Here is a 16109-nt window from a genome sequence, read left to right on the forward strand (position 1 = left end):
AGTTATTATTCGATTAATAAAAAGCAGTTTTCAAAACATAAATCTCAACCATCATTTCCGTTATTTTTTACAAGATTTATAGGACATTTATTTTTAATAAATAATATTACTATTTATGAAATTTAATTCTCTTCCTTCATCTGATCATTAATAAGTGTAAGTGTATATTTTAAATCCAATCTGTCCGTTTAAAGTGGGTCTAAATCGAGTCTAAAGGAGCCGACAACACAAAAACAATTACGGCATTGGGGGCTTCAAGAAAAAAGCGTGTATGTCACTAAAAGGCCGGCAAAGCAACTGTAACACCTCTATTGTTACAAGTGTTTATAGGCGGTGGTGACCACTTAACATCAGGTGACCCATTTAATTTTTAGTTTTATAGCATTGAAATGCTTTATAAATGAGAAATTTTGAAAGAATAGAAAAAATTTGATCACGAGGCAGGATTCGGGCAATAGGTGGCGTGGGGTGCCCCTTAGGCACATGAAGCCGAAAGAGTAGAAGAAATTCGATTACTGTGGCAGCATCACGGGTGGCCGAGAGGCTAGGCGTTGCTACGGTTAGGCAAGAAACGCAGGTTCGAATCCTGCCTCGTAATCAAATTTTTTCTATTCAGGTGACCCATCTGCTCCTTTGCTTGCTCTGTCATAAAAAAAAAACATAGTACAGGTGATGCTACTATAAGCCTGTTAAAAGTACCATACGTTATATTAATCAACGCTTCTGATAACATCTTCAGGAAGTATGAAATTGGCAGTAAACTACAATTAGGCCTGTGACAGTCATGATGTCACCTGCGGAAATGTTCCATAGGACATCAGGAAATGAACTTATCCAATTTATAAACAAGAAAATGTATATTGTTTATTTGCATATAAACATGCATTTAATAGGAAGAAGAGGATAATTATCTGACGATTACTGCGGATGAGGTGGATAATACATAAACCTATTCTAATAATATAATTCTGAAGAGCTTGTTTGTTTGGACGCGCAAATCTCAGAACTAGTGGCAAATTAAAAAAAAACGTTACTGTTCGGAATGCATGTGATAAGTACCATGGTCGAAGTCGGGGCGAATCGCTAGTATATCACATAAGAAAACTCTATGTAGTTACATCATTTATAAATCAGGAGCAGATTTTTACGATTTTAGATTTGTTTTTTAGATTGCCCTCGTCTCATCACAGATACTAAAATTGAATGGCTTTAGTTAGTATGTGTTGGAGCTGTAAAATGGAAACAGACATACATAAATAATATGGGCTTATACATAAATATGAAATTAAATAGGTTATTGATATTGTGACTGAAGAAATTTATTTATAGGATAAAATATACAGCAAGTATATAAGTATATCTTATAAATATACTCTGCTTTCAATAGTTATGAATATGCTTCTTCAATATGGATCAAGATGCGACAAAAATAAAGAAGGTGGATCTTTTACTGTACCTTTTAAGCAAAAACTCAGCTCAATCATTGTTTTTCAATCGTAATTTTACAGGAAAGCGAATTCCAACGAACATTAGTAATAAATATATAATCGAATCGATTTATTAGTGAAATCAAATATCACGTGCGACCTTACCTTATAGTGCAACGCATCAGCGGTCATATATGTCAGTACACACACGAAATGATGTAGACATTTTGTGTTCAAGATATTTAAGTATATTGCGATTATACGAGTAGTTCATTTGAATTTAAGTTCGGTATGTAATAGTGAGAAAATTTGTTAAGTATTTATCACTTTATTTTCTTTACAGTCATAGTTGAATGATATTAAAGTTGAAGATAAAAGCAATGGTTAGTAAAGTTAGTTTCCATGTTGTTTTGGCTTTATTCAAATTGAAGACGACGATCGTATATTAAAGCAATTATAAATATTAATACATTTTTATATATCTAAAGTCACTGGGGAAGTACCAAACCCCTACAGAAAACCGACGTGAAATAGCACACTGCTGTGTTTCCTTCGGTGAACGAGGTAGCCGTTGGCCTATATCCTTTTCCTTACCCATCCCAGTACTTTCCTTTATTACTCTTGTCAATCTTTTCTTCATCCCTTTCCAATATGAAGTCGGCAATACATTTGCAGAGGCGTAAGGTCTGCATTCGACCATAGGCAGTGGAAGCGCTTACCATCAGGCGACTCACCAGCTCCATCGTCGACGATGACATAAAAAATGGTAAAGGTAGCTTACCGTCAACTCCAGGTTGAGAAAAAGAGAGAAACATATGTAAATATTAAATTACATACAAAAACTCTATAGAAAGAGATATAGTGTTATGCAACATAGCATTCAGAGTTTTCTTTTCGTCCACAGATAGGCAGATAAAACTCAAACATATACAATAATAACAATACATGCACTCTCGCGACCCGACCCACTTAGATGGCAAGACGCGAACTGTAACATTTCTAAATTGTTATTTGTTGCGTTCAGATAAGTTATCTTTTAAATATTAGTTTTGTTGAAAGCAATTGCATAACAGAGTCAGGTCTGTAATGTGAAATTGAATTCTGTGAGCTACGTTTTTGTGCGAAAAACATTATATGTTCATCAGTACATAAATCCCTTTTTTGTTTACACGACATATAATTTATCCTTAATCCCAGCTAATAATATTAATGCGAAATTAACTCGGTCTATTTCTTCTTCACGTCTAAATATGAAATTTGATACAAAGAATCTACTGTTCCTATTTCACCACAAATCAGTCCAGTTGGTTAAACTCAAGAGAGTTTAGTGTGTTCAAACGAACAAATAAACAAACTCTTTAGCTTTATGTATAACATCGTACAAATGAATAGATGATTGAACAGAAAAAATAAAAATGGTGTATCTACCGACTTAATATTACTAGCATAATTTAATTGAACAGAAATATTAATAAATGTTTGTTAAAATTTAGGTATAGCTTGGGAACATGTGCATTAATTAAAATGTAAATGGTAGTAATTGAAATTCTATTAAAGCGGTAATATAGCATACTTATAGTAATTTAATATATGTTCTTTAATATAATAAATCAAATAAACAAGAATTAACGATTGTGTTGATTTTCTATATTCTTTAAAATCAGTTATTCCGCCATTTTATATGTGCACTTGGTTAACTAGTTGTGGCTATGATAATACGAAAGATCGTGTTGTAATCTAATCATAATCATCAGCCCATATATCTTCTCACTGCTGGGACACGGCGCTCTGATTTGGTTTCACAGAGACCTAGTGCGGCTTGAGGGATGTCACATGTCGAACTTTTGATTCTTTGACATGCTGGTTTTGCTGGTCATGGTAACTGAGGATTTGCAAATAAATAAAGAAAATCAAGAAGAGAGAATAAAAAGAGATTAGAAGAATATAGAGAAATGTCACCTAAGTATATATAATCTTCTTTAGGGCGAAGTTGTTAAATAATAAGAAGATATTAAAAATATATATGCAGTCTGCGATAAAAAAGGCTCGCGATAGGCTAATTAAAATATAGTTTTATAACTTAAAAGAATTTTAATGATTGACTACAAACACTTTAAGTATCATTCTTTATCGGCAACTTTCGAATTCATGACAATATAGAATAGAAAATGACAGTTACAGTAATATTTCTTCTCTACAAGGTCACCAATGTCTCTAAAAATGAAATTATTGAAAGCGTGCGAAGTCACGGGCTCAAAGATTATAAAGTAGTGGTTTTAAAAACCGAAATTGCACCTAATAAAAATTAATTGACTGCGTAAATGTGAATTCACATGACATCACTATTATTGGAAGTATGTTTTAATAATAAAAATAAATTTATATACTTCCTTAATTGCAATTTCAAGTCAGTGTCATCGATTTACCATTTTCCCATATCACAGATAATATAAATGATATTCGATTAATTAAATCTTTGGTAACTTAAATAATTTTGAAATTAGAATAGTAGACTGTCAACTCTTGTCAAACTAAAGCTTGATTTTGTTTATCTGAATGTGTAATTATGTCATGGTTTAAAATGAATGAATCCTAATGAAAATTTAATGAGGTTTTATGTAAGGTGTTGAAGTATAGGTAGAGATATTAAAATTATTCAATTGTATGAAAGTTCCATGTTTACCTTTTCGAGTCAGGGCCAAAAGGTTTCATATGGGTTACACTCCCAATTAATTAGATGTATTAAGTATATTTCTGTATGCGTTCTTTGATATATGGATATATGGATTATATAAAGAAACTTTTTCAGGTAAAGAACACAACACAATTAGGGATTTAAAAAGCATTTAATCTCGTAACAAAATATATGTATTATTATTTTTGTATTGAAATATGATACTAATTATATGTTAATACTATTATATGACAATCAACTTAATTTTATATATACTATATGTACTATAAAAGTGATATAATGCGTTTGATTAAAGTATTTGTCAAAACAATGATAAAACTGATGAACTCATATAATTTATAGTTTTGTGTATTATTTATAGCTTATTTATGCAAAAAGGTTTATTATATTTTGTGTGACATTAAAATCTCGTTTTTCTTATTAATGTTGAATGATAAACCAGTTGAATAGTTTAATTTAAATCATAAATTTATACCTTTAGTTTGGGGCCCCGAATGATATGAGTTAATATTATATGTTCACATACGCTAGATTAAAGTTGATAGCATCACAATTATTTTTTGATTAGAATTAAACAAAAAGATATTTGCTTATTATAGTTTTATTTCATTCACACTTAAGTAGTGATGTGAATACTGCGTATATTAAAAAGGAATTAATTTCCTCACACACGGCTGGTCTCGAACCACGGATTATTCAATTTAAGTCCAAGGTTCCACCACTGAACCACTTCTTTTAATTGGTAGTTAGTTAATCATAGAGTAGATTGGTTTACCAACTTGATTGCAGAATATTTTCTAGGATTTTGTTACGTTTTTTAATGGAACAGGTTCCAATTAGGTTTTTATTTAATTACAATGCCTTTTACATCACATTTTTATAGAATTCTTTTCACTAAATTGTTAGTGTTTTTATAATTTACAAAAGATTTCTATCACGTTATATTCATAGAGGCCTTATAAATGAATAAAGGCTTTGTATGGATTAAGCCGACCCTGGAAAACTCAGGTATACTGACACTGTTCATTTTGAAGACGGATTTCTGCGGTTTCCCATTCACACATATATTATAAGTAATTCTCAGAAACTGCTCGCCTGCTGCCATTTCATAGAGCCTTTTAATCGCGTCATTTGACAGTGTCAGCAAGTGTTAATTTAAATTATGTTGTATTTATTGGATAAGTGACACGTTATTATTTATTACTTATTATTTATGAGGTATTTGAATCTATGTAGAGTTGTAAGTGTAAATTGTGTATAATGTAAATAAAAGGTAATTGAGTGATATTCTTTCATTATGTATTATATGATATCCTTTCATTTAAAACAATAAAATAATAAACTGATATAAACATAATATGGCATAAAACCGGTGTGTTTCGATTTATTTCGATAAAATGTCAATGTTTTGTTAAGTTTCGTTATACAACAGAAAGGTATAATAAATAGATAAAATTAATGATGTTAAGAATTATTCTCTCTCTCTTTTTTTTATTAATGACAAATTCGGTATGTAATTACGGTTCTATTATGTACTATGAATATGAACACACTGTATACATAGAGCCATTGAAATATGTAATATTATACAAAGATAATTAAAGTGTTGTATAGCCTGCAAGCATATTCGCCTTATTAAACTATATATAAACATATAAAAGTACATGATTGCTTATAACTGATCACATTTTAATTTTGAGAGAAAAACTTTAATAAACTCTATATAATCAGAAAGGATCCCGTTGATGTCTTTTGTGTGACACATTTTTACGTAAACACTTTTCCGTTGGAATATCGGATTGTTTAATCAAAAATATAACCAGTTTGAAGATGATTAAGATTTTGTTAATATTATTAGAATTGTTAATTATAGACACCCTACTCACTAATTAGTATAGAGTAGAGTCTATTTACTTACTTTGTAGACAAAGTAATTTGAATTATTATATTTTTAAGTTTTTGTTATGGACTAATGTTGTGAGAACTAAATAAAGATGATTTTTATTATTATATTATTATTATTATTAATTAAAAATCATATCTCACCTATTAGGATTAAACAGTTCAAATAGTTTCAAAGCATAAGCATTAAAAGTAACATTTTACATCGACATATAACCTTGATTTGGCTTAATGATGATGATGTACTACTCAAAAAAAAAATCAATTAACCATAATTTTAACAACCCTTAAAACAATAGACACTCCGGGATGAGCGCTTTTCCTGTCAACCGCAGGAAAATACCGTTTTCCGAAGGCCCCACTCCGGCACGAAGGTTTTATTTGTTCGCCTCGACCGCCGCCGCCAGTCGCCAGACCGCCGTCGCACGCGTCGCGCGGCAATAGTTTCTTCCGGGAAAATTGTGTCGCGTGTGTCGCCCCTAACCCTTCACTAGACCCGTGGTACATTCGACCATCGAAAAATGGATTATGTGCATGTATGTTAGTGAGTACTGTGTGTTTTACAACGCTCCCGGCCCCCCTGTCAGCTGCTACTTCCTATAACGTGAGTAAGAGTTGCTATTATTCAATTTCGTTTGTATATAATATTTGTGCATGCTGATTAGGGCTGTCAATTCGCGATTTATGTTGTTTGAATGTCGATATATTTTTTGTGTTATTTTCGAAGCTATATTTTAATTTTGTTAGTAAAATTACTGGTGAAAAATTTATGATTGATGATTGATGATCATATATATATATATATATATTTACATCATCAATTAAATTAAGAATCACTAACCATTTAGTTTTACATTACTTACAAAATGACTACACAGAAAGCTTTTTTCACATTTTCGTATCTAAAAATAGAGTCGATTGTGAATTTTTCCGATAAACGTTTTTGTTTACTATATTTAAGTGCATTTATTCAAACACTTTGACACACGCACTAATTGTTATGCAAGCGTTGTGCAAGTATTATGAGAATTTGAAACTGAAAGTGCTCTTACGAAATACGTATCCGCGTACCGTCAGAGATGCTAATGACCCGTTTTATTAGACCATTTCAAGATACCTTGACTCTCTAAATATCATGTGTCACTAGTGACAAATTAGGACAAAAGATTCGATTTAATCAAATTAGCTTTTTTAACCTGCAATAGACAATTTAACGCTCCGTTCCGTTTATGAGTAATATTCGTTTTTTGGGACATGTTGAAACATGTAAAATTTATTTTTTTTTAAATGCGAAAGATGTAGAATTTTCAGTTATGTAACTGAATGAACAAATACCAATAATAATATTTAGGTAACAAAGAAATAAAACACTAAAACTTATCTGACTGGCGAAGTAATTAACGTATAAACTAAGATTCCATAAAATTTTCGTGGAAAATTTACGTAACAACTTGGACTCTTATTATTATGTGTATATTATATTATTAAAGGTAGTCGTGTGAAAATTATAATAATCATCTAATTATATCTAAAAACGTAAGCCCTGACCGACATTTAAAACTGTTGAATTTAATATCTTAATAAAGGTAAAGGTAATTTTAATACCTTCAAATATCATACGCTCGTAAAATGTGTACATCCTTTAACGAAACTTTCCATAAATTAACAATAAACGTAAGCGAGCATAAAAAAATATTACAGTACAATGAAAAAAAAATCACAAAAGTCGTTCCTAAACGGACAACCAAAACGTTGAATATAAAAGCGATATTTTAACATCTAAACTTGAAATATACGATCATTTATAACCTTTTTTACAAACGAAATTAATATTCAAAGAGAGCTGACTTATTTGCGAACAGAGCGGCAAAAAGTTGTCGTTTGCAAAATTTATCGGCAAACATCGGTTCGATCTGTCGAAACCTTTGAACTATAAAGGCTCTGCTAGACGCGACGATCATTATTATAAGAGATAATATATCTAATCTGTGAATATTGGATACAAGCTTCTAACGACGAAACAGATCGATCTGTTGACGTAGTTCTTTGTGTGATAGTTCAAGGATAATTCAGTGAGATATACTAGTTTTTATATAGAAATAAAACTTCAAGGATGAGGGAAATTTGTATATGAACGTTACTGCGCAAAGACACGGGTGATAAACTAGCGTATGATATATTGCTATTTAATTTACATTTAAAAACAATGAACGTATTATAATAATCGTATAACCGTGAGGTATGTTAAGCGAATTTCATTAAATATGTTGAGTAAATTATAAATTTAAGCTCACCATTAACAGCGATTAAGTCGGTAGTTAAATTAATGTTATGTGAAGCAATCACAGGGAAATGAATAAGTGAGTAGGATATTTGAGTATCCGATTGCCGGTTTATGAAATTATTCTAATTTCAATGTTGGGAAGGTTTTTTATTGAGACTTAATCGATATTGTGAATTTGCAATTTATAGTTATAAATGTATACATTGAATATGTATTTATTATTACGCAGACTGGTGGTGGTCTAAGTGATTTTTTATAAGAATTTGTTTAAGAATTCTGATAGTCCATGAACTTAGGAATGCTATAATTTATTTTATATATTTTCCTGTATACTTATATATTTAATAAATGTGACTGCACGCGTAGTATAAATATCAAATATAATTAAACAATCAGATTTTTTGAGTCCACGAAGACAATATGGCACGGCAAATATATTTAGCAATAAACCTACATAGAAGCTATCAAATTTTAATTTTTATGTTACCAATATACGCAAAACGCCAAGGGTTGTGTCGATGAATGTTTTTAACTTTTTCACACAGAAACAGCTGTACGAATCTCGTTGTAATTTTTACGTAGAGATAGATTTAAGCCTTAATTTTCATATAGGACACTTTAACGTTAATGAAGCCTCAGCTTGATGTTAGTTATAAAGCAAACTAATCCTATAACAGAGAATAACGTTAAATTGAAATATAAATATAAATTCATCTGTAATTGTAGGGCTCTCAAAGCATAAAAAATAGACATCACCCCATTATTCATATAGTAAGTACCATGGTAGTTTTATGAATAATAAATAGTATGACAAGATATAATAAATTACTTTCGTGTTATAATCATATGGAGCTATGCATGTAAATCAAGCAAAACAAGATATATTTATATTTGCCATGAACTTTATTAACTAGGAAACGTTAATTCGAAGCATACTTTTAAAACGTTGCATTCGGTTATAAATAAAGATGTTTTTTTTATAAATACGTTGGTTATAGTTTTTTTCAAATCGGTTAAAAAGGATTTTTTATTCATTCATATTTTGTCAGAAATAGTATGTTTTAAATAAAATTAACCATTTTAATTGTGGCTATTTTAAGGTTGCTAGGAGGTTTACAAGTTTACATTTTATATTAAAAAGTTTTTAACTTAAATGCCAAAATAAATAAATTTGTATCAATAAAAAAAAAACTCGTTTTACCTACCTACCTGCCTACTTACATAAATTTAAATTGTATAACAGTTGTTTTGGTGTAACTTATTAAAAATAAAAAGTATTTTAGACTTACATAATCTGTGCATAGAGTCATTAAAAATATGTCCAGTCAAGCACGCTGATAAAAAAATTATGTTTTACATGCAATTATTTCATTATTTTAGACATAAATTTTAATCAGTAAATTTCACTTTTAAGAAAAGAAATTTCATGGAAATTGTTATAGTCGTTTTTTATGTTATATAATTTATTACATATATGGTCTCTCTCTCTATTCTCTCGATAAGAATGTATAGATAAATAAGATATTTTTTATTTTATAAAAATAAAGAATAGCATGATTTTTTATACATTTTTAAGACCAATGGCTAATACCAAGAACTTATTAGAAGACACTAACACTCTAAAAATATATTAGTGATTTGATAAAACATAAATTGCGTAACATTTAATCAGGTTGATATCTCAGATGAGATTTTACTTTGTTATCTACATTACTTGTTTTATCTGTCTTGAGTTATCAATGCAGTAAAACGTCACGTAGTGAAAATAAGATAATATACTGTGTGAAAATAAATTGATTTTACATAATTTTAAATTGAATCATTTTATAAACCTACTTTTCTAGTAATTTTTATATGTTATCTGCATTTTTTCAGTATGCGATGTAAATTAAAAAGAAATTGGGTTACCCTATATTTATATTTTTGGTGTACTCTGTATGATATATGTTCAACTAATTAAATGACAAGCTTAATTAAAAATTGCATAATTTTACTCGATAATAGCTAAATTAAAACAAATATCTCCTCATTTCAAAGAAGTAGAACACACTGGTAAAAAATATTTATATTTTTTGTAAATTCGAAAAGTTCACGTCAATTGGTTGAAACATTACGGTCGAATTGAGAACCTCCTTTTTTTGGGAACGTCGGTTAAAAAACGACATCGAATATCATTGTCACCAGGTACACCGCGAAGATGATAATTTGTTTTTAATATTTGTCTACGGACAGGTTCCATTTAACTTATGTATGTTATGTGTTTGATGTACAATCACTTACAGAAGCTTATTAAAACTATAATTATCTTAACGAGATTTCTAAACTCCAGTCAAAGGTTATTACTATAGATAAAATAGCTTGCAGTAAATTGTGTAAGATGAATAAATTCTTACATAAAAAACTTTCAATTGGTATTAATGTTCTTAATAAGCACATTTTCTAGAATTTTTCTGTATATATATATACCAGCTAACCCGGCATACGCTGTTCTGTCTTACTTTTATCATTTAGGGGTATGAGAAATAGATTTTTGCCTATTCTCAGACCGACCCGATGTGCACAGAAAATTTAATGAAAATCGGTCTAACCGTTTCGGAGGAGTATGGTAACTAACATTGGGACACGGGATTTTTATATATATGGAGATGACATTACGAAAACATAAACAAGATCCTTCTTTGCATTTTTCCTCTGCTTTGCGGTTGTCTGAAAGAGATCGCTTGTAAGCGATAAGACCGCCTTCTGTACTTATATTTTTCATATTATATCCATTGTATTGTTATTTCTTTGTGTACAATAAAGAATTTTTATTATTATTATTAGAAGATCTACAATATTTACAACTGTATTATGTTATGAGTTTCTATATCAAACATAAGGCTCAGTTAATAGGAGTATATTGTTTAAACATTTTACTAAACTTCACTAAAGTACAGTTATAACTTCACAGAGAAGTGTTTCGTTAAATCAATAAGAACATATACTAATAACTTAAACCTGAAGTGGTTGTTTGTTTGAACGAGGTAATCTCAGAATTTACTGTTTTTTTTTGCGTTAGATACTCAATTTAGGAAAGCTGTAGTTTATATGTAAAAAGAGAAGTGTGTTCCTGTAATTTGATGATTTAAAAATTATTATCATTAAGTATTTTTTGAGTGACTGTACGTCTATTATTCTACCTACGAATGTAAAAAAACATTTACATGTATGTAGGTGAGGCGTATAGTGATTGGCAATTGTTTTTAATTACTTTATTAAATATTATCTGTGTGGGTCTTTGTTAGCCAGTTTTGTAGGTTATTTTTTTATTTCTACGCGTTATTTTTCTTATCTGTAGTAATTAAAAAAAAAATCATTTGAATGTGACAAAAAATTGTTTAATGATCAGTGAAATTGGGTTGATAATAATGATTTCTATGTGTGTTGTGTGTTTTTAATTATTCTCTCTTAAGTATTTCTATTTCATATTACATATTTATATTAGAAAGAAAAAGAAAGAAAATACTTTTGATCACAAATACAACAACTTACAATTAATACATTTTGAGAATAACAAAAAAAAATAAAATAAAAATAAAAATAAAAATTAATTTTTTTTACATTTGGAAGTATTTGTGATTGGGGGACTCCTCAGTCTTTGCCTCTCCGTATTAGTGGAGAGGCGCCGGTTTTCAGTAGCCCCCTCAACTGGCTACGCTTGGAGCACCAGAACGGTCTTTTGGGTGGGAAAATAGATAGCATAAACGTTATCATAATTTTGTGATAGGTGAATAAAGGTATAGACAATATTAACAATTCATAATATATACATAAAAAATTAATAAGAGACATACATACATAAGATAAAGAATTAGTAATTTTTGATTAAAAGGAAAAAAAAAACAATATATATTATGTATAAAGTCTTCGTTATTTCTTAACTCTTGTTTATCACCATAATAGAGGGCTAACAATTATCTATTTTTTTACAAAACTTAACAGCATCTTCTCATAAATATGAGAGATATACTCCATTCTGTTTACTATCCTTACACGCACATGTGTGCGTTATCTATTGTACACTATTACATATACATTATATAATGTTAGAGTTACTGCCAAAACATTACAACTAAGCACGAATTTGCCCAAGTTTACACCTGGTAAGTTGGTTAAAAATGTAGGTTAGTGCAGCGGACCGTTTACTAACGCAACCATTGACCAACTGCTTGGGAAATAGACGGTGAAAATGAAGGATTTTATTACATTTATTGCGAATTTTAATATACAATATTTTTGAGAAATTTACTTGGTATAAGGGTGATTGAGGTTCAATTTTACATGGCTGTTGCAAGTTCTAGCTGTTGGGTATGATCTGTTTGCAGCGAAGCACTGTGATTTGAGATTTAATTATCATTTTAGTTATAAAGTAAAATGTTTTCTTAAAATGAAATAAAACGTAGGGAGTTATATATAAAATACAATTGCTACCATCCATCGTTATTGAGAAAGATAACTAAATAGCATTAATATTTATAGCAATATAGCATTTATTTAATTTTTAGTTCCATAGCATTGAAATTTAAAACTAGCATATATATAATAGTTCTCTTAACGCACAAAAATAATTACCTAATACGTTTCAATTAAGGCTTACACTACCCAATCGCTCCCATTATTGTAATAGACAGTTCACTTTCAAATAATACCTCTGATTCCAACTGTCACCGCAGAGTTAAGCAAGAGAATTATGAAATGACAGCAGTGCATTAGGTAGCATTAGAGTGCGGGATATTTGTGAAGAGGTGAAGGTCTGGTCATTCGCATTTAGCTAATTAGACTGAGAATACATGCATTTTGTAGTAGAAAATACAGATCATAATAACAGACGGACTTTGGAATTAATGTCTGGGGAACTTTGAAAGTAAAATGTAAAACAATTAATGACCTTAAAATAACAATAATCCTACTAATACTCTAATTTCGAAAGTTTGTAAGGATGTGTGTGTGTGTGTGTTTGTTGCTGTTTCACGCAAATCTACAGAACCGATTGCAATGAAATTTGGTACGTAGACAGCTGAACAACTGGAATAACATAAAGGCTACGTTTTATCCCGATATTCCTACGGGATACGGACTTACGCGGATAAAACCACGGGGCGCAGCTAGCATATCATATAGCATAGTGTTTATCTTTTTGTGTTTAATTTGACTGTAGTTTTTTTTAATATTTGAGATAAATCGAGCAGACCTGTCCTCTGGGGTAAAACTAACCACGCACACAAGCATCCACTCCACAAGGATCTGACTGTGTTGCCGTGTTTCTATAAGGATGTTTCAATTCCATAATGATTACTATTATTGATCCAAACGATACCTTTCAACGCATAGCAACCGAGATAATCCACAGAGCGCATAGAACATAAATGGACAACAATCAAAGACGATTCACATTTACCAATATGCCACTTGATGTACCAATATGAGTTACATAAATTTGACCACAGATGTATTACATAATCCAACCTTTAGATTTAGCAAGAGGTAGCATCTTGCTTTCGCTGCATGACCTTTCCTATAATGTTAGGGTGTTATTAAATGCATCTGCTAGTCATTGCAACAGCATGCATTTAGGCTTAGTGTTTGTGTATTTTAATAAGGTTGCCTTTCTCTTCATTTGTCAATAAGTTTGTTTTGTTTTATCATTTGTTTTACGTGGTGTAATGTTCAAAGTTTAGATATGTTGCGCATTCGTCTCTTCAGAAGCGTATAATCCGATGGCAGTGTGTATGATACGTTTTATGTTGTGGTCCGATCTTATCTAATATAATAATAAACTAGCTACTAAATTACATTATTTATTTCGTTTAATTTTTTTTTACATTATTTATTTTACTTTAACGCGGATTGTGACTTCCGTTACTTTTGTTTTATAGCAAATTACAAAAAAATCTTCTATTTGGAAAGAAAAATGTTAAATTAATAAAGAGAATCTATCAAATAACAAATAGAATTTCTATACCAGCAAAGCTGTATCTACAACTTAGCTAAGATCTTATATCTCATAAATATATACTGATCTTTTCATTATATATTTATATGCTACTTTTACAACTATGCATTAACTTTAACAGCATTGCCCTTTATAGTTAATGCTTGGAATGTACTAGAGCCTGTCAAATGCTATTATTTTATTAATAGCGTACAGTGTTCTATGAAGAATGACCATAGCCAATTTGATTTGAGTTTTGAGTACTGTATAATGTTATTACCGTTACGATTTTTGTCAATATATAAGTTAAACAGAACCGCGGGATGTCAGATCAATGACCGAGGTCATATGAAGATACATACTGGATAATTTTTAGTGATGAGTCAGTGATTGTCAATGATTCGAGAATGTACTATTCATTATTATTTAATCTTGAGCAACTATAATTCATTATCAAACTGCTTTTTTTTGAAAGCACTATGACGCATAATTCTCTTTCATACCTAAATTGAATATTTTATCTGTAACACATCTGTCAATTATAAAAAAGTAATTCTTCCTATAACAATAAAAGTATACCTTCCCGCTCTTTTGGTTGTCAACGTCAAATGTCACTAAAATCACTATATGAATCAATTACTTCTTCGTCTTTTTAGAATCTTATTCGAACATTCCAGAATCAGATTAGAAATGAATAGCTAGAAGACAAACAAGAAGCACAGCAGCAAGAAATTCAAAGCTTGTATTATTAACGAATATAATAAACTACACTAAATACTACAACATATACATATATTATATACACATAGCATATGCTATATTTAATTATATTGTTATGTATTGTTACCTATAGTTTTGAATGCTTTGCCTATAACATACTAGCTCCGTTGCGACGTAAAATAAAGATAAATAAAGTGGCTTCTTTTACATTTACAATATTAGAAGAAAAGAATAAAAAGAATAACGAAAATTAAAATTTTTGACTTCTTTTTTAAAAAAATTGTCTTAAACTTGTTTGCGATTGTAACACTCCTAGTATTCAAGCCAAAAAATGCGCGTCAGGAGGCTCCGCTCTTCCATAACATTAAACAATATATAACATTACAAAAACGATCTCAAACAAAAATTTGTTAATATAAACCACAAATAGATTCTCACTTACAGATAAAAGCTAAAGCATTTATGTTAATATACAAACAAACAAGTGTGAAGTCAAGCTAATATTTGTCATCTCATCCCGTTAAAGTGTTGGGCGATGCACTAACACAACTGGGTCAATCATTGATCAACAAATAAGACTTGACTCCTTAAGTGAGGGTTGAATAACATTTGACAGCGATCGGACGTTGAATTCATCAGCTAGAGAACAGTTAGAAGTGGGTCAGATATTGAATTATTGTCAACGAATGATTGTGCTTGGACGGAGTTTTTAATTATTTTAACTCAAATTGCCGCAGTGTTGCAGAGTTTGTTCAAATTTTTATTCATTACTAGCTGCGCCCGTATCCCGTAGGAATATCAGGATAAAAAGTTGCCTATATGTTATTCCAGTTGTCCAGCTGTCTACGTACCACATTTCATTGCAATCGGTTCAGTAGTTTTTGCGTGAAAGAGCAACAAACATGCACACATCCTTACAAACTTTCGCATTTATAATATTAGTAGGATAGTAGGATAATAGAATAATTACGTTTAATGAAATGGGTATTATACTAATTTAATTGAAATTAAGAGTATATTCAAGTTTTCAAAACAATACATTTAGTAAACTAGCTTTCCGGTCAAAGGAAAACGTATAGGTCCCGTGCCTATGTCATATCCGGGATAACA

The 16109-nt window shown here is 30.2% G+C and overlaps 1 protein-coding gene across 1 annotated transcript in view; it reads left to right on the forward strand.

The window, feature by feature from the left end:
- Window positions 1-6415: 6415 nt before the first annotated feature.
- The window catches only part of LOC119837189 (A disintegrin and metalloproteinase with thrombospondin motifs 16), a 110618-nt gene continuing 100924 nt past the window's right edge, over window positions 6416-16109 (forward strand). Inside the window, exon 1 of the mRNA XM_038362714.1 lies at window positions 6416-6628. The gene's annotated coding sequence lies outside the window, so the exon portion shown is untranslated. The remainder of the gene's footprint in view (window positions 6629-16109) is intronic.

This window comes from Zerene cesonia, chromosome 26 (genome assembly GCF_012273895.1).
Source record: "Zerene cesonia ecotype Mississippi chromosome 26, Zerene_cesonia_1.1, whole genome shotgun sequence".
NCBI classification, from domain to species: Eukaryota; Metazoa; Arthropoda; class Insecta; order Lepidoptera; family Pieridae; genus Zerene; species Zerene cesonia.